We start from the raw sequence: 18,768 nt of genomic DNA, 5'->3' as shown, positions 1-18,768 counted from the left end.
TAGATCTTACGATAACACAAAAAAAACCAGCCGCATGTTTTAGTGTGAGACTTTTTCGCGTCTCTGTTACGTTAGGACCACCCCCCAGCCCATGTTAAAAGATAGAGCCCTCCAGAAGAACAGTATAGATCTTACGATAACACTAAATTACCACACCAGCTGCAAGTTTTAGCGTGAGACTTTTTCACGTCTCTGTTACGTTGCAAACTTTAAAAACATTGCCCCACCACGAAAAGTACAACGTTTCTCATTGGATAGACAGAATTTTTGTAGGTGGAGCTTAAGGTTAACATTGAGACCTTGATTGGTCAGATGAAAACACAGCCAGATGGTTCAAAAAAACTACGGTAAATTGTAGTAAGGAGAAGTTAGGAGACAGTTGCTTGTGAGACGGCAAGGTGAGCGGAGCTGTGCTGCCCGCCGCCTCCTGACGAACACCAACAAGGTAATGAACGCACGCGATGCCGCATAACAGCGCATAAAGCTTCACTCAGAACTGCAGAAGTCTCATCTCTTACACCTCCTTATACTTCTCGTGATACTAGTGTCGATTGTGGGACTTTTTCGCGTCTCTGTTACGTCAAATCTGAAATGCGATTAATTTTCTGTTATATAGTTATTGAGAAGCCACATCAGCCACTGTAATTTACGACAAGTTAGATAAGTAATTAAAGATAATTGAGGGTCACTCTAGACCATTTTGATAGTTTTCTCTTTTGTGAAACTTAATTTAATCCTAGATTATAGAGTGATATGGCGTAGGTCATCCTTCGATTCATTGTAGAAGTTGGAAACCCATTCAGGGAATATTCGTTCACATTTTTGTTGAACGCAGTTGGTTTTTACCATCGTGTATTAAAACATTTCCTTTTATCAATAGTGCAATTTATAAACAATGTTTTGTGAGTAGAATAAAATTTCCAATGTTAAACTTAACTGCTTTTTCGACATTATTTTACCAGCTAACTAAAAATAGGAAAGCCTTGAGCCCCTTCCTCTAAATTTAGTTAGTATTAAGATTCTTTTACAGGGAGTGCAGTGGAGCTGACGCTGAGATCATTAAGTATTTGGTTATATCATCGCTAGTCTCACTGAACTCTTCTGAATTCTACATATCATGTGTGGTCTGGCGTCTCCTTACCAGCAACAGGTCCCAGGTTAAAACTAGTCAGCTCCCTAAAAAACACGCTCAGAGCGTCATTGCGCGAAAGTGGTAGGGAGACACGATATAGAACAAACAGACACCACGCAGAATGTTAGACGGAATGAAAATATTAAATTAAATAGGCAAATAAAAGAAAACTTAGTCCGTGCACCGATCGCTGCTTTTCTCGAAGAGCGATAAGTGGTTGAATACTATAAATAAAATAACCAGTTTTCTCCTACCGATTCTAATTTTTTGAAACTGTGCTTAAAAATCATGTTGTAATCGGGAATCGTACCACTATTTGGACATTACGAATAATCACTGCTGGAAGGTGAAAACTAAGGTCACATGGTAACAGGTGCATTACTGTCTCAGCAATGCTGTACCAATTCTTATGCCATTTGTGGTTGCTCGTTTCTGTGGGCACTGATATTAAAATATCTTGCCCATTTTCTATAATAAATCTATTTCAAAGCAAAGCAGATTCAACGAATAAAAATTACTTTGTTCTTTAAAAAGTCTTATCTAAAAAAGCAAAAAATTGCACTGCTGCTATGGCTAAATGATATTTCGGCTTGTTTTCGAAGAAAACCTGTTTTAACAAGACCAAACAAATACCGAAAAATACCTGTTATTCAGAACTAAAATACCGGTATCGGTTTCAAATGGACGGTTTTTCCCGTAAGCTAAGGACCCTTGTGGCTGCCGCCCATATGCTCCCAAAAAGTGAGCCCCCTATGCAAACCACTTTTTGTGTCGTCTCACACGCCGGCCGGTGTGGCCGCGCGGTTCTAGGCGCTTCAATCTGGAACCGCGTGACCACTACGGTCGCAGCTTCGAATCCAGCCTCGAGCATGGATGTGTGTGCTGTCCTTAGGTTAGTTAGGTTTAAGTAGTTCTAAGTTCTAGGGGACTGATGACCTCCGATTTTAAAGTTCCATAGTGGTCAGAGCCATTTGAACCATTTTTGGTCTCTCACCAGCAGGCTAATCTGGCATGGGTTACGCTTCAGAAGCTTAGCTCCAATCAGCGTAGTTCTGTGGATCACTGAGACACACAGACCTCATCACCAACGTTAAGGTGGTAGTCCATGATGAGTAGTCCATGAATAATAAGTGACATACGTAAAAAGCTGTAGGATCCTTCGTAATTCGGAGTTTCCAACTTGTTGAAAGCCAATAGTTATTTATTCAAGTCAGCAGAATTTTCATTGTAACTACAATCTATTCAACGTACGTAATCTTTCAGTGTCTGCGGATCTAGCGAATCTAAGTAAACGTTATCTGAGGTTACGTAAATTATTGTCGCAACAAAATAGCTACCCTCAGTGAGTCATCTACCTTTTCTAAATTGAGGTACCTGAATATTAACGATAAAAGGCAATTGCATTCTTTGTTCATTATTATTTCGTTATCTGTTGTGTTGTCAGAAACGTTTGTCAACTAGGACTATTGATAGGTGTATTTTTTAAAATATCGGGAATCCAGTGTAGGCTTTCGATATTTTAAAAACATCACTATCGGATCTCGACATATCGAATACTGTATCGATATATACATACATCGACGAAAAAAATTACTGCGCATTCGCCTATAAAATTATCGCCCGCACATTGTAAATATACTGCTGGTTATAGAGCTGTATATTTAAGTATTGACTTATTATTAGATATTCCGTACATAAACAGGCTAGCAACCTGCTTATCCCTCTTAGAGCTAGAACTGAAAGGAAAACGATGAACATTCACGCTTGGCGATAACCATTTTACTAACAATGGCAACCGCATGTAAGGGGCACAATAAAAGGTGTCCGATGGGTCCGTCGCTCGGTTTCGTCACATATTGGGTTCGTCCAGAACACTTCATGTCGAATTCCATGTTTTTTTTTTTCATTTCTGCAAACGTTAGCGACCCAGCAGTTGTAGTGGCAAAATTGCGTGGTGAAGTTAAACGCTGCTATTTCTGTTGGTAAAGCCGAACGCGGATTACTTTTGCAATTCCCCTGACATATATCTAAAGGCAACGAAGTTGCATCAGTTTATTCCCATTTCTTAGGACTGTTTTATCGGAAAATAAATAGCTGTTCACACGTACATTACGCTCGCCATCATGTCGCTGTTGTGAACAGCTGGCTTCAGTGACATCAGTGATATTGTATATGGTATCCCCAGTCTACTAATGTATATCTGTGGCTCCTACACAAGCTTTTGCTCTCTGCCTACGAAATTGCTTTTCGTAACTTTCCCTAATGGACTTACCCAGGATAATTACAACAGAATACAGAACAATTTATACAGCTTACAATACATATTACATTTCTCATCAACACATAGTATTTAAAGGTTTAAATAATAGAACAAGTACACCATATCTGCAATAAATATAATGGTTAAGAGAATTTATGTAGCACATCTGTATTGTAATGTCAGAAGTCGAAGTCAGTTTATCTCCGTTCACCGCAAAGGACGAATCTTGTCATTTAGATTTATGTTCATAATTTTCAGAACTGTTTTCGGAGACTGCCGATATGAAGAAATAGGTCACTAGCTGCGTTAAAAATTGTGTGTGTGTGTTTTTTTTCTTTCTTTCTTTCCACGCAACCATTGTGCTGTTTCTTCACATAGATATCTTGTTATTCCATTCGCCCCTCGACCCCCGAGTGCACTCGTATTTCTTGTTTGTGCCAACTATGCTTCCTTCACACAATCAGAGGCGGACTGGACGTAATAAAAGCTTAAAAAATTAAAAGACTGCTTCCCAGACTGAAAGTAAAATTATGTTCTATTAAAAGTTCAAAATAACAATTTCAAATATTTACCAAAAATAGCAAAAAAATGTAACATGAAATAGAAATATCGGCACTCTATATTGCCATTTTGATATCTATATATCGATAAATCGGAGTAGTATCGCCTATATATAAAGACACTTTCTGTAAGAAATATAGGTATATCGATGCATCGACATTTTATTAGCGGCTCTCGTGTCAACCGTCGAACAGTTGTTTTCAGTGCTGTCCGCATTACCGCTTATATATTGAGTAGACAGCGCTCAATTAGGCTGGCGAATTTATTAATTAATTTCTGTATTGTTTCAGTCAGATTTTTTGTGGTCTCTGAGTCACATAGTGACTATTTCTGTTCCGTACTTTACGTGAGTGATAGTATTGTTTTAATTGTTAACTGAAGTCCATACTAGTAGAAAGAGCTGCAGTAAAATAGGTCCTTCATTAGAATAACTTGTTGTACACTTCTCTGCGCTAACCAGTTATTTTTTTGCGGGCACGATAGCCTTGCCCATAATGAAATTCATTATGCATACGCATGCGTGCTCATATTATAACATTAAGCGATTAGTAAGGTTGAGGGGGGGGGGGGGGAGGGGGTTACAGATTGTCCTGTGCAGATACGTGAAATAATGTAACTCGTCCACTTACTGGAGTTGCCGACCGGAGTGTCCGAGTGGTTCTAGGCGCTACAGTCTGGAACCGCGCGACCGATACGGTCGCAGGTTCGAATTCTACCTCGGGCATGCATGTGTGTGATGTTCTTAGCTTAGTTAGGTTTAAGTAGTTCTAAGTTCTAGAGGACTGATGACCTCAGGAGTTAAGTCCCATAGTGCTCACAGCCATTTGAACCATTTTTGCTGGAACTGGCATTAAACAAACGGAGAAACAGGGAATATGCACAGCAGTCATTTAGCCAATCGTTTTCAGTTGAAGGCTTGCGTGAGTACAATGCACACCAACGAAGAGAAGGTACTCACCTACGGAAAATGTTATGTAACGAAGCAATAAGCGGCTTAACGGGTTCTTATTTACAATAAGCCTTCATGTAGCACAGAACTGTGGTGTTTCAGACGCTATATTTATGATGTAAAGAAAGTCCTTGATTAAATACTGCAGCATCATTTTTCTTCGATTGTGGCTGAAGGCAGGCGTAATGCTACTCAGACAGAGGACATGTACAGCGGGCGATAGCCTCAGAAGAACCGACCTTCCGACAGATACTTTCTCGTTTTGTTGTGACGCCTCAGGAAACGGGGAGCTTCAACCCAAGGCAACGCAAGCGTCGTAAAACGAGCACAGACGAAACCGCCGAAATCACTGTTCTCGCTTCCGCTGCAAACATACTCACACGTGAACACACGACAGCTTGAAATGGAGACGGGAATTTCTAAAACCACTGTACATCGAAGTCTAGCTTGTCACCAGTTCCATCCTTAGTATGCGCCCTTACGCCAATAATTGGCCGTGCTTAGCTCTGTCAGTGAACATAGTAGTAAACAGAAATAAATTTTTCCCCCATGTTATTTTTACCGACAAATGGTCATTCTCAAGCAGATGACAATTAAATACAAAGAATAGGCAGTATTGGTCCAGCGAACACCCACGATGGCTTAGGCAGGTGGAGCATCACCATCACCATCAACGGAAACTTAATGTCTGTTGCGGGATGCTTGGTGCTGAAATTACTGGTCACTATTTCATCAGCGGGGAACTAAACGGCAGGAGTTGCGCGAACTTTATCACACGTATATTTTCTGATCTTGTGGATGAAGTGTTTCTAACAATCAGAATGTCTTCGTGATACATGATGGATATCCATCACGTAACGCATAGCGTGTATTGTGTGTTCTGAACCGAAGATGTCTTTCTGAACCGAAGATGTCTTGCCACGTGGCTTAGTCGTGAAAGAACCAGAGATTGGCTTGTTCGATCTCCTGTCTCCACTCTTCTGGACTTTTTCCTTTGGCAATGCATAAAAGAGGTCATCTATAGGAACGTGACCATTCTCTTACGTGTAAATGCTGCTGTAGATATTTTTATATTTTCAGTTTTGTATTTTCACAGCTGAAGAAAGTGGTTGGATACCTGCCAAATGATTTCTGAAGTGGTTAACGTTGTTTGTCGAAAGGACAACAAATCCTACTAACCAGTGCTTCTCGTACTGGGTGGTTACGCAAGCCACAAAGATCTTGGCGCAATCTTGTACGCAAGACAACATCACGTACACGTGATCAGCTTGCCTTCTCCCACAGCGCACAAGTCGCAGCCGTTAGATCGAGCAATAATGCAACCATTTAAAGAAACATAAAATGAAGCCTGCAGTGTGTGGATGAGAAAATTCCAGACGTTGAAAATCTCCCAAAAAGATGTTGCTGCGCTGGTGAACGCTGCCTGCTCTTCTACCTGCAGAACGGATCTAGTGCTGTCCGCATTTACTTGCCTTGCACTCGTCTTTGGCTCTTCAACCCAAGCGTGTTCACTGATTAGGATTTTATTGCTGCTATGAATGATCTGAACTTCAGCTCTATTAGCTAATAACCAGGACCTTCTTAGCTATCCCTTTCAAACTGTGACCTTCGTCAGGTAACGCATATAAAGCAAGAACTTTAGCAACTACTTCAACCAATTTCTGGCCTGAGAATGCCAATCAAAATGTGCCAGCACCACCCCAACCTTCCAGTCCCTCCTCTGTCAAATGTGAACACTCCTATTCGTTTTAGCTCAATATTCTCTCGTTTCACAAATGTAATTTAGAAAATCTCTTGTGTAGCAAAACACTCAGAAGTCAAAGTCCAAAAAAGAAAGCTAAGGACACAGAAAAGTGAAGTTCTCACTCCTTCACCCTACAAGCAACAATTGGAGAAGCAAAAGAAATTAATCGAAGATAAAGATCAAAGAGCAGAGAAAACGAAGTCAGAAAGGGACTTGAAATCAGATCATGCGCTTAACAGGGTAAAGTCAGGTACATCTAGCAGAACCAAACAAGTAAACAGTTGAATAGTGATGGAATAAACAGCAAGCGTCAGTAGACTCTGGAATTTGGTGGAGAGACTCTAACAATGGATGAGAACACAATGTGTGTAATATGCTGTGAATCGTTTGAAGAAGAATGGGTACAGTGCACTAAGTGCAAAAAGTGGAAACATGTTGATTGTGTAGACCAAGAAAGTATATTGTATTTTATTTACAATTACTGCAATAAGTAAACAACAATTTCTGAAATAAGTGAACGTTGTTCATATAACAATGTGTTTAATGGTTTTCTTTACCGAAAATCTTGTTATAGGAGGACTCAATGTACTGCAAGACAATTTTTGTGCTGACTGAAAAACCATCTGTTTTTTCTTCTAAATAACCTGTCACTTTTGTGAAATCCTAGGGAAATCATACATGTACATTCAGGCATTAGTTTAAGTACCAGATTACTTCATTAAATTCTCAAATTTTTTTAAATATTTCGCATTGTACAAGTGGAAAGGGTGAGGTGGTCGGTGCTGTAGGACTCTCCCCTACCTTTTTCCCTTTAGACTCCCCCACAGACAGAAGTCGCAAGTGGTTAGGTCCGGCGAACACGACGATCACAATCCTTCGCTTACAGTCCTTTCTTCTGCCTGTCTTTCGCGAATTAATGAGACGGACAGGAGGAAGTATGGTCACGCTATCCTGTTGAAAGATAGAATATGACCATTCATGGAGGAGCAACTGTGGGTAAATTCCTCAAAGGTTCGCAACTACACAGCAGTTGTTACTGTTGTTTTAAAAACAAAATATGGGACCCAAACCCAACTTGCTGACACGATACACCACAATCCTATTTTTTCACCACGAAAAGAAGCAATAATGTAGATTATATCAAGCATTTTGAATCTCTGAATAACGTCCTTTGTCAGCTCAACCGCAAACTACACTGAAGCGCTGAAGAAACTGGTATAGGTATGCGTATTGAATTACAGAGATATGTAAACACGCAGAATACGGCGTTGCGCGGGGTAACGCTTATATAAGACAAGTATCTGGCGCAGTTGTAGATAGGTTACTGCTGCTACAGTGGAAGGTTATCAAGATTTAAGTGAGTTTGAACGTGGTGTTACACTCGGATCACGAGCGATGGGACACAGCATCTCCGAGGTAGTGATGAAGTGGGGATTTTCCCGTACGCCCCTTTCACGAGTGTACCGTGAGTATCAGGAATCTGGTAAAACATCCAGTCTCAGATATCGCTGAGGCTAGAAAAAATCGGTATGGGCTTTCGGAGCAGAGGCCCCACGCCTGTACCATTGATGACTGCACGAAACAAAGCTTTAGGCCTCGTCTGATTGGAAACATCTTGCCTGGTCGGACGAATCTCGTTTCAAATTGTATCGAGCGGAGACAACCTCATGAATCCATGGACCCTGCATGTCAGCGGGTGACTTTTCAAGCTGGCGGAGGCTCTGTAATGGTGTGGGGCGTGCAGCTGGAGTGATATGGAACCTCTGACGCATCTAGATACAACTCTGTCAGGTGACACGTACGTAAGCATCCTGTCTGGTCACCTGCATCCATTCATGTCCACTGTGCATTCCGACGGACTTGGGCATTTCCAGCAGGACAATGCGACACCTCCACACGTCCAGAATTTCTACAGAGTGGCTCCAGGAACACTCTTCTGAGTTTAAACGTTTCTATTGGCCACCAGACTTCACAGATGTGAACATTATTGAGCATATCTGCGATGCCTTCAGAAGAGATTTTCATCCCCTCGCACTAGTAGGGATTTATGGAGAGCCCTGCAGGATTCACGGGTCAATTTGCTCCAACACTACTTCAAACGAATCCATACCACGTCGTGTTGCGGCTTTTCTGTGTGCTCGCGGGGGACCTACACGATATTGGGCAGGTGTACCAGTTTCTTTGGTTGTTCCATGTATGTTTCTCGCTGCACTGCTTCTCGCAGAATTAACTATGAGGTCGGCAGCTGCTGTACAGTGGTGCTGAGCTGTCCAACTGGAGAAACGATCTGCTCTTACATACTGGCCCCCGAGCGCTGTTGTCGTCGCCCTTTATGGCAGCGCAGGAGAGTGCGCTGGTGCCGTGTAACCTTCCCGGAGATATGAGGTGCGGCGTCTGGTTTGGTATCCTGCCACGCTGTCGCCTGACGTCGGGGGTCCGCAGATACTGACGTTCGCGCTGGCGTGCTTTCGACGGCCAGTGCACGAGTGGCGTCTTACGATGTCGCTATGTTTACTTCACACGTCTTAATCAAATTACAAAGGCTTGTGTGCTGACAATACAAAACATAGTCTCAACAGTTTCGAAACAGATGACAATTGGCCGGCGACAGGCAGTAGTCTAGTACGCAGGGATGGTTTCTCGTAAGCCACGCAATCCATCGTGTACAGAAGGAAAGTGTAGGACATCACAGATCCAAAGAAAAAACGGTTGCAGTATGCTTATAAATATATTTATTCTTCTGTCTTTGTTTATGTCCGATATATACTATTCATGAAGAAATTGGTCAGTTATGTACTATGTTTTAGAAGGCACAGGGACATTAGGCTACTGGCTTACTGCTGTTCTGTTCCTTTGATATACAGGGTGTTACAAAAAGGTACGGCCAAACTTTCAGGAAACATTCCTCACACACAAATAAAGAAAAGATGTTATGTGGACATGTGTCCGGAAACGCTTACTTTCCATGTTAGAGCTCATTTTATTACTTCTCTTCAAATCACATTAATCATGGAATGGGAAAACACAGCAACAGAACGTACCAGCGTGACTTCAAACACTTTGTTACAATGTTCAAAATGTCCTCCGTTGGCGAGGATACATGCATCCACCCGCCGTCGCATGGAATCCCTGATGCGCTGATGTAGACCTGGAGAATGGCGTAATGTATCACAGCCGCCCACAATACGAGCTCAAAGGCTCTCTACATTTGGTACCGGCGTTGCTTAGACAAGAGCTTTCAAATGCCCCCATAAATGAAAGTCAAGAGGATTGAGGTCATGAGAGCGTGGAGGCCATGGAATTGGTTCGCCTCTACCAATCCATCGGTCACCGAATCTGTTTTTGAGAAGCGTACGAACACTTCGACTGAAATGTGCAGGAGCTCCATCGTGCATGAACCACATGTTGTGTCGTACTTGTAAAGGCACATGTTCTAGCAGCACAGGTAGAGTATTCCGTATGAAATCATGATAACGTGCTCCATTGAGAGTAGGTGAAGAACATGGGGCCCAATCAGGACATCACCAACAATGCCTGCCCAAACGTTCACAGAAAATCTGTGTTGATGACGTGATTGCACAATTGCGTGCGGATTCTTTTCAACCCACACATGTTGATTGTGAAAATTTTCAATTTGATCACGTTGGAATGAAGCCTCATCCGTAAAAAGAACATTTGCACTGAAATGAGGATTGACACATTGTTGGATGAACCGTTGACAGAAGTGTACCCGTGGAGGCCAATCAGCTCCTGATAGTGCCTGCACACGCTGTACACGGTACGGAAACAACTGGTTCTCCCGTTGCACTCTCCATACAGTGACGTGGTCAACGTTATCTTGTACAGCAGCAACTTCTCTGACGCTGACAATAGGGTTATCGCCAACTGCACGAAGAATTGCCTCGTCCATTGCACGTGTCCTCGTCGTTCTAGGTCTTCCCCAGTCGCGAGTCATAGGGTGGAATGTTCCGTGCTCCCTAAGACGTCGATCAATTGGTTCGAACGTCTTTCTGTCGGCACATCTTCGTTCTGGAAATCTGTCTCGATACAAACGTACCGCTCCACGGCCATTGCCTCGTGTTAATCCATACATCAAATGGGCATCTGCCAACTCCGTATTTGTAAACATGGCACTGAGTGCAAAACCACGTTCGTGATGAACACTAACCTGTTGATGCTACGTACTGACGTTCTTGATGCTAGTACTGTAAAGCAATAAGTCGCATGTCAACTCAAGCACCAAAGTCAACATTATCTTCCTTCAATTGGGCCAACTGGCAATGAATCGAGGAAGTGCAGTACATACTGACGAAACTAAAATGATCTCTAACAAGTAAATTAAGCGTTTCCGGACACATGTCCACATAACATCTTTCCTTTATTTGTGTGTGAGGAATGTTACCTGAAAGTTTGGCCTTACCTTTTTGTAACACACTGTATGTTTATTTAATTTGTTTATGTATTTAATAATGTGTGTTATTGTGCTTATGGTCCAGCAATAGGAATATTTACTTAATTTCAAGTTATTCAAAATGGCTCTGAGCACTATGGGACTCAACTGCTGTGGTCATCAGTCCCCTAGAACTTAGAACTACTTAAACATAACTAAGCTAAGGACATCACATACATCCATGCCCGAGGCAGGATTCGAACCTGCGACCGTAGCAGTCGCACGGTTCCGGACTGCGCGCCTAGAACCGCGAGACCACCGCGGCCGGCGTCAAGTTATTTAAATGTAAATCCAGTATTTAGAATGTGTTTCAAAATGTTTGTGAGTGTTCGTTGGCTTGGAGATATGACGGGAGCGCTAGCGCCGATCACAGCGCTCGTTACTAAGGGAGGCGACTACTGAAGTGAGTGCTGAGGAGATCTGAAGAGGGCGGCGCGAGGGCAGTCGCAGAGGACACGGAGAGTTCTGGGCGGTGCGGGAGAGGACACGAGAGAGTCTCGGACAGTACGCCGCGACGCACGCACAGTCGCGGGAAAGGCATGGAGAGTGGAGCAGTTCGGTGCGTGGTAGCGGCAGATAGAAATATTTTGTAGTGCCGAATAGTGCACTTGCGAGACTTCGGTGGCTTCTGCAGTGAAGACGTAATATTCATTTGGAAGTGAATATCTCGCGAGCTATGTTATTGTTCATAACTAATTGCGTGAAGTAGGAATCTATTGTTTCCCTGTTATTCAACTTATATTTTATTTAATTGCTGGACCATCCACACCAATAACTGTTTTGAAGTAATAAATGACATTCTAAAAGGTACTTCTGCTATCATATTCAACATTTAAAGCCGTTAAGATAGTACCAGCAGATTTTATTTAATGGCAATGTTTCATTTATAAATTACTATGTTGCATTAAAAATTCTCAAATGCCGAGTCACAGGAACCTTCGACCATTCGATTCATGTGTCTATTCATATTGTATACTGTAGTCTTCGTAGTATTTGGCCTGTAATGCAGCATCTACGTATCCCTGCCCCTAGACAACGAAACCAGCCAAAACTTTTAATATTTCAACTCTGAGTCTGAGGTTACGTAGTTAAGGGCCACACCACATCACATTCCATAATTTTATTTGAAAGTCCTCAGCGCCATTTTTGAACCCCACTATGATCTCTTCTTATCAACTGAAATCGAGACTCATCTGACTAGGACACAGTTTTCTAGTTGTCTAGGATCTAACTGACATGGTCACGATACCAGGAGAGGCGCTACAGGCGATGTCATGCTCTCAACAAAGGCAGTCGCATCAGTCGTCTGCTGCCGTAGCCGATTAACGCCAAATTTCGACGCAGTGTCCTAACGGGTATATTAATTTCTATGGTTATTTCAGGCAGTGTTGCTTGTCAGTTAGCACCGACAACTCTATGCATACGCCACTACTCTCGGTCGTTAAATGGAAGCCGTCAGTCAATGTCTTGTCCTTTGTAAGAGGTAATGCCTGAAATTTCGTATTCTCGGCATGCTCTTGGCACTGTGTATCTCGGAATACTGAATTCTCTAACTATTTCGAAATTGGAATGTCTCATGCGTCTAGCTCCGAGTAGCACTCCGTGTTCAAAGTCCTGTTAATTCCTATCGTGCGGCCATAGTTATAGCTTTTCACATGAGTAACCTGAATACAAATGACAGCGCTGCCAGTGCACTGCCCTTTTATAAACTGTGTATGAGTTCGCCCCCGGTAGCTGATTGGTCAGCGCGACAGACTGCCAATCCTAAGGGACCGCGTTCGATTCTCGATTGGGTCGGAAATTTTCTCTACTCAGGGAGTGGGTGGTGTTTTGTCCTAATCAACATTTCATCCCTATCGACCGCCATCCGTATGTTTGCGCTATTCCATAACACGTTAGTATATGTCAAGACGATATTACTTACAGTCGGCTCTCAGCCGTGATACCGTGCGGACGAGCTCGGCGCGCCGGGCAGTGCTCCGCAGATGTTGTTTACCCGCTAGCGCGCGGTCGCGTCGTTCTCTTGCCGTATAGTACCTGTACCGACCCGACATGGCGTTCTCATATTGAAAAGCTACAATCAAGCTAACGTTCAACGCATCGTACACGAGACCGAAGGCCCATGAAATTGAACGATTTCTACGAGACATCATGCGCATAGAACCACAAGAACTGATAGGAATTCATCTGTCTATTGTAACCAGCACAGTGTACCTCAAACTGATTGACGAAGCGGCCTGCGACAGATTACTCCAACGATCTGCGAACGGCTTTCGCTTCTGTCACGCAGACAGTAACGTGAGCGTGGTAGGAGTTGACCATGCTGGTCTGGGGGTGCGTACCGTGCGCGTCTTTGAACTACCGTTCGAAGTTCCTGCCAACCTAGTCGCTGATGCGCTGCGGCCATACGGCACAGTTCTGAGTCACACAGAGGAGAAATGGAACATATTCGAAACGTACCCTGTCCTTAACGGGGTACGACAAGTGCGCATAGAACTTAAGAAGCACGTTCCATCATTTGTTTTCGTTGGTGGCTGCCGCGCAATTGTTATATATGATGGACAACCGAGGACCTACTCGGGCTGCGGCCAGGAGGGCCATGTTAGAACTGAGTGTCTGCAGCGACGCCTCGTTCAGGAGCCCCTCAATGAACTTCCCCAACGATCCACTATGACCTCTCTCCCGCTAACGTATGTGGAGGCAGCACGACATGATGTGATGGATGATCAACACATGCTACCTCCTCAAGCCGCTGCCAGCTCCGTTGGAGAGTCAACGCCGTCGACGACGACGCAGCCCAACGAGGTAGTGGTTCCTACAGCCTCTGCCCACCGCAGCGTCGTGGGCGCCCAGCCACCGTCACTCTCGGGATCGGACACAAGGGTTCCTAGCGACCGAGACTGTGTCGAGCCCCGCCCTCCAGTGGATGTCGAATCTCGGACCCGAAAGCAAAAATCACCCAAGCGACACAAGAAGAGGCGATTGTCAGCTGAAGAACAGGACAGGGATGTGCAGCCGGCGGAAGACATCGACTTCATTGACTCGCCCACAATTGCAACGGACTCCAGTGGCATCATTCACCAGAAGGTGCCTGAAGGAAAGGAACACACTCCTAAATCTGGTGGCCCAGAAAACGAGCCGCATTGCGTCGACTCCCAAAATGTGGGCTCCTGTGAAAGCGACTAGCCCCCAATGACATCACAATCATCTCTTGGTGATTGGGCAGACGATATGGAGGCAGATGATACACAGCACACATCGATATCTCCACCAGAGCCCATGGCTGACATTGCGCCCGGAGGGCTCTGCCAGTCAGGGACTCATACGGCACAGTAATGCACATCGTGCTGATGGATGGCTGTGTGGTGTGTGAGATCACTATGGGTTTCCACTGGCACACTGCTCCGCCACTTGATATGTCTCAGTCATACTGAGTGGGAACAGTCAATGTAAATGGTGTCCACTCCACTGTCAAGACCCGCATGTTACACGACATGATCAGAGCGGCAGACTTGGACATTGCCCTTCTCCAGGAGGTCCGTCCCGAGCTGCGTTTAGACCTATATGGCTGCAGCACGTACAGCCTATCCGTAGGCGATGGCGCAGGAGGAACGGCCATCCTTCTCCGAGATGGCATAGACGTGATGGACGTGACGTACTTGCTGAACGGGCGAGGCATCGCACTCACACTTGGCGCAGTCCGCCTCATTAACGTCTACGCTCCCTCCGGTAATTCGCACCGAGGTGACAGGCATGTCTTCTATTCGGAGGAGGTAGCCCCACTTTTGCAAGGAAATATGGACCATTACATAGTGGGCGGCGATTTTAACAGTGTTCTGCGGCCCGAGGACCAGATACCGCATTACGTCCCATGTCCGGCTCTACAAGCATTGATACGTGACCTCGCGCTCCACGACACATGGCTCTTACATCATGGGACCCAGAGTGGATATACGCACTTTACCAGCCATTCTGCCAGTCGTCTGGACCGGATATACGTCTCGCTTGCCCTGAACGCATAGGAACCCGTGATGCAGAACTCTGGCCGACGGCCTTCACGGACCATCTCGCGTACATCTGCACTGTCACCTTGCCCCGACAACTCTCAAGACGCAGCAGGAGCCCGTGGACGCTAAAAGTCTCCCTCCTTCGCGAGGAAGCGTGTCGGCGAGCAGTCACTGACACGTGGCGTCGATGTATCAGGCGCCTGCCCATGTATGCTTCCATGTTGCTGTGGTGGCTGGGATGTGTCAAACATGCACTCCGAAAGACCTTGATGGTCTACGGAGATGTGTCAAACATGCACTCCGAAAGACCTTGATGGTCTACGGGCGTGACAGATCGAACTGGCAAAGGGCAACATCGGAATTTTACTATACAGCGTTACGTGAGCTGGCGACGCAACCACCGTCTCCCGAACGTCATATGTCCGTACAACGCATCAAACCTCGTCTACTTCGCATTAGGACAGAGCAGCTAGAAGGTGTCTGCATCCGTGCGCGAGTGCAAGACTGTATCCCCAACGAAACGGCGTCAGTGTATCACATTGTGCGCGAGAGGCACCACCGCAAATGTCAGCTCATTACGGCGGTAAACACGGAGGAGGGCGGCAGCGCAGTGACACAAACGAACATAGCGCACACGTTTACCAGACACTATGGGACCTTGTACATGGAAGATCCGCGAAATGTACGTGATTATGACGAGCTGTTGCACGATTTTCCCGCCCCTCGGGACGTGGCGCCCGATTATAGTATGCTGTTGCCCATTACACCCGACGAGCTGACTTCGGCCTTGGCACGTGGGGCACCGAACAAATCGCCTGGACCGGACGGTTTACCCCTGGAATTCTACCGCACGTTTTACCACCTAATGGGTGACAAGTGGCTCCAAATGTTTCAAGACCTGATCCGCCCTGATTTCACTGTCCCCACAGAATTCACAGAAGGCATCTTGATCCCAGTACCGAAACCGAACGGTGGTTGTAGGTGGCAGGACTTTCGCCCACTCTCACTCCTCAACAACGACTTCAAGATCTTCGCCCGTATCCTCCGCGCGCGTCTCACCACTATCGGGAAAGCCATCCACACCGATCAGACATGTTTAGGTGGTGTCAGCAACATTCATACGGCGTTAGCAGCATACCGCGAAGTAATTGCTTTGACGGCGACCTGCAAAATACGAGGCGCCCTTGTCACCGTAGATTTTGACCACGCACTCGACCGCATCGACCACGGCTTCTTACGCACAGTTTTGCAACACATGGGCCTCTCTCAGGAGTCTGCACACGTGGTCCTTCGACTGGTCCACAGAGCACACTCCTGCATGATAGTCAACGGTTATCAGGCTGGTCACATTGTTGTTGGACGGTCAGTGCGACAAGGGTGCCCCCTGTCGGGTATATTATTTGCTGCAGCGCTTGAACCAGCTTTACATGGTCTACGGCAGCGATTATCTGGTATCTCCTTGTGCGACGTGACCTTTCGTTGTGGTGCATTCGCCGATGACGTGGTGTTCCTGGCCAGATCAGAGGATGAAATGCATATGGCGGTACAGTGGCTACGCCAGTACGGGGCGGTCGCTGGGAGAGTCATCAACGTGAAGAAGACAAAATACATGGATGTCGGAGGGGGGGCTTTCCCACACAGTGGCGGTGCCCTTTGACAAGGTGCCCGTACTCAAGTGTTTAGGAGTGCAATTCTATAGCAATGTCCGCGTCACGGCGGCGGCTACGTACCGTCGGCTCCTACACCAGACACGTGCTCTGCTGCAGGACACCAAACTGCGTCGCTTGGATATGCTCCTCAGAACACCTTGTGTCAACACCTATCTTGTCTCAAAACTGAACTATTTTGCGCATATCCTTCCCTTGACGGCTACGATGCCAGACAGATTTCAAGCAGCATATGGACATTTCGTAAGCACCGGTCTTGTTTTTAAAGTCCGATACGTCACTCTGACACTACCGCAGCGGGCTGGCGGTATCGGTTTAATTCATTTATATAACCGTGCGCGATCGCTTTATCTCATCACTATGCGTCGCAAGTGGACCTCTGCCCACGCCACTCTGACGAGCATCCTGATAGCGGAAGTGGCACCACACTCTCTGCATCCCCAGTTTCTGTAGGACACATTTCACCGGCACTCACCCACATCGGAGGGTTCTTGATTGACTTCAGCTACTTACGGTCAGAACTTCCGACGACACGGAAGCCCGGCACAAAAGACTATTATCGCCTCTATCAACAGCGGCAACCTGTAAATATGGTCGTCCACAGACATCCTGAAGTTGCCTGGAACACCGTGTGGCGAACGGTACACACGCCTTTTCTACCTACGACGGTGCGTTCATTGTGGTACGTGGTTGTGAATGGGAAGTTCGCTACTCGTCAGAGGCTACATTCCATACATCTGATGGACGACCCCTCGTGTCCGACATGCTCAGTTGCTGACTCGGATGCACACCGTCTGATTTGTGCCGCGACCAGCGAGTGCTGGCTACTGACGCAGTGCATGCTGGCGTTACTCTTGCGGCGATTGCCGGAGTCTATCTCCCCTGATGACATATTGCGCCCCGACGACGTATACTTTCCATCAACCAGAACGAACGCCGTTAACTGGCTAAAAGGCATGGCCGTTTACTACATATTTTGCGATGCCCCAAAGGCACACTCGACTTTTGGTCCCTATTGATGACGACACATGCAGCTTTCAGCCGCCACCCGAAGTACAGAACTCGTTTCGCAAATTATTTAGGTTCATTATTTGCGGATCCTCCTGCTCACTGTGGCGTTCCGAGTATGAGACGCTTAAAGTGAAGAATCCTGGAGCATATTGATCCTCTACGCACAGAATAGGCGGGAACCCCTCCCAACAGACGAGAAGACGACTCGAACGCTCGGCTACGGCAGTTGTATGATCTTTCTTTGTCATGAAATAATAATAAAAAAATGTAATAAAAATTAAAGAAATAAATGAATAAAACTTCGACAAACCCACTACATCCTCTTCCTGATCCTTCGATTCTCGAACACGTTGCTTGGGCGTGGCGGCGGGATGGCCAGGCTACGGGTGTCGACCCCTGCCCTACCCGCCGTCCTGCTCCTGCAGCGGTTTATTAGATTAAAAAAAAAGGTCAGCGCTACAGACTGCCAATCCTAAGCACCCGCGTTCGATTCCCGATTGGGTCGGAAATTTTCTCTACTCAGGGAGTGGGTGGTGTTTTCTCCTAATCAGCATTTCATCCCTATCGACCACCTTCCGTATGTTTGCGCTATTCCATAACATGTTAGTATATGTCAAGAAGATATTACTTACAAGGGAACCTCCCGTTCGCACCCCCCCCCCCCCCTCAGATTTAGTTATAAGTTGGCACAGTGGATAGGCCTTGAAGAACTGAACATAGATCAATCGAGAAAACAGGAAGTAGTTGTGTGGAACTATGAAAAAAATAAGCAAAATATACAAACTGAGTAGTCCATGCGCAAGATAAGGCAACATCAAGGATGGTGTGAGCTCAGGAGCGCCGTGGTCCCGTGGTTAGCATGACCACCTGCGGAGAGAGAGGTCCTTGGTTCAAGTCTTCCCTCGAGTGAAGAGTTTAGTTACTTTATTTTTGCAAAGTTATAATCTGTCCGTTCGTTCATTGACTTCTCTGTTCACTGTAATAAGT

Source organism: Schistocerca gregaria, chromosome 3 (assembly GCF_023897955.1).
Source record: "Schistocerca gregaria isolate iqSchGreg1 chromosome 3, iqSchGreg1.2, whole genome shotgun sequence".
Lineage (NCBI taxonomy): Eukaryota > Metazoa > Arthropoda > Insecta > Orthoptera > Acrididae > Schistocerca > Schistocerca gregaria.
The sequence above is the reverse complement of the archived record's forward strand: the minus strand, read 5'-3'. Positions refer to the sequence as shown.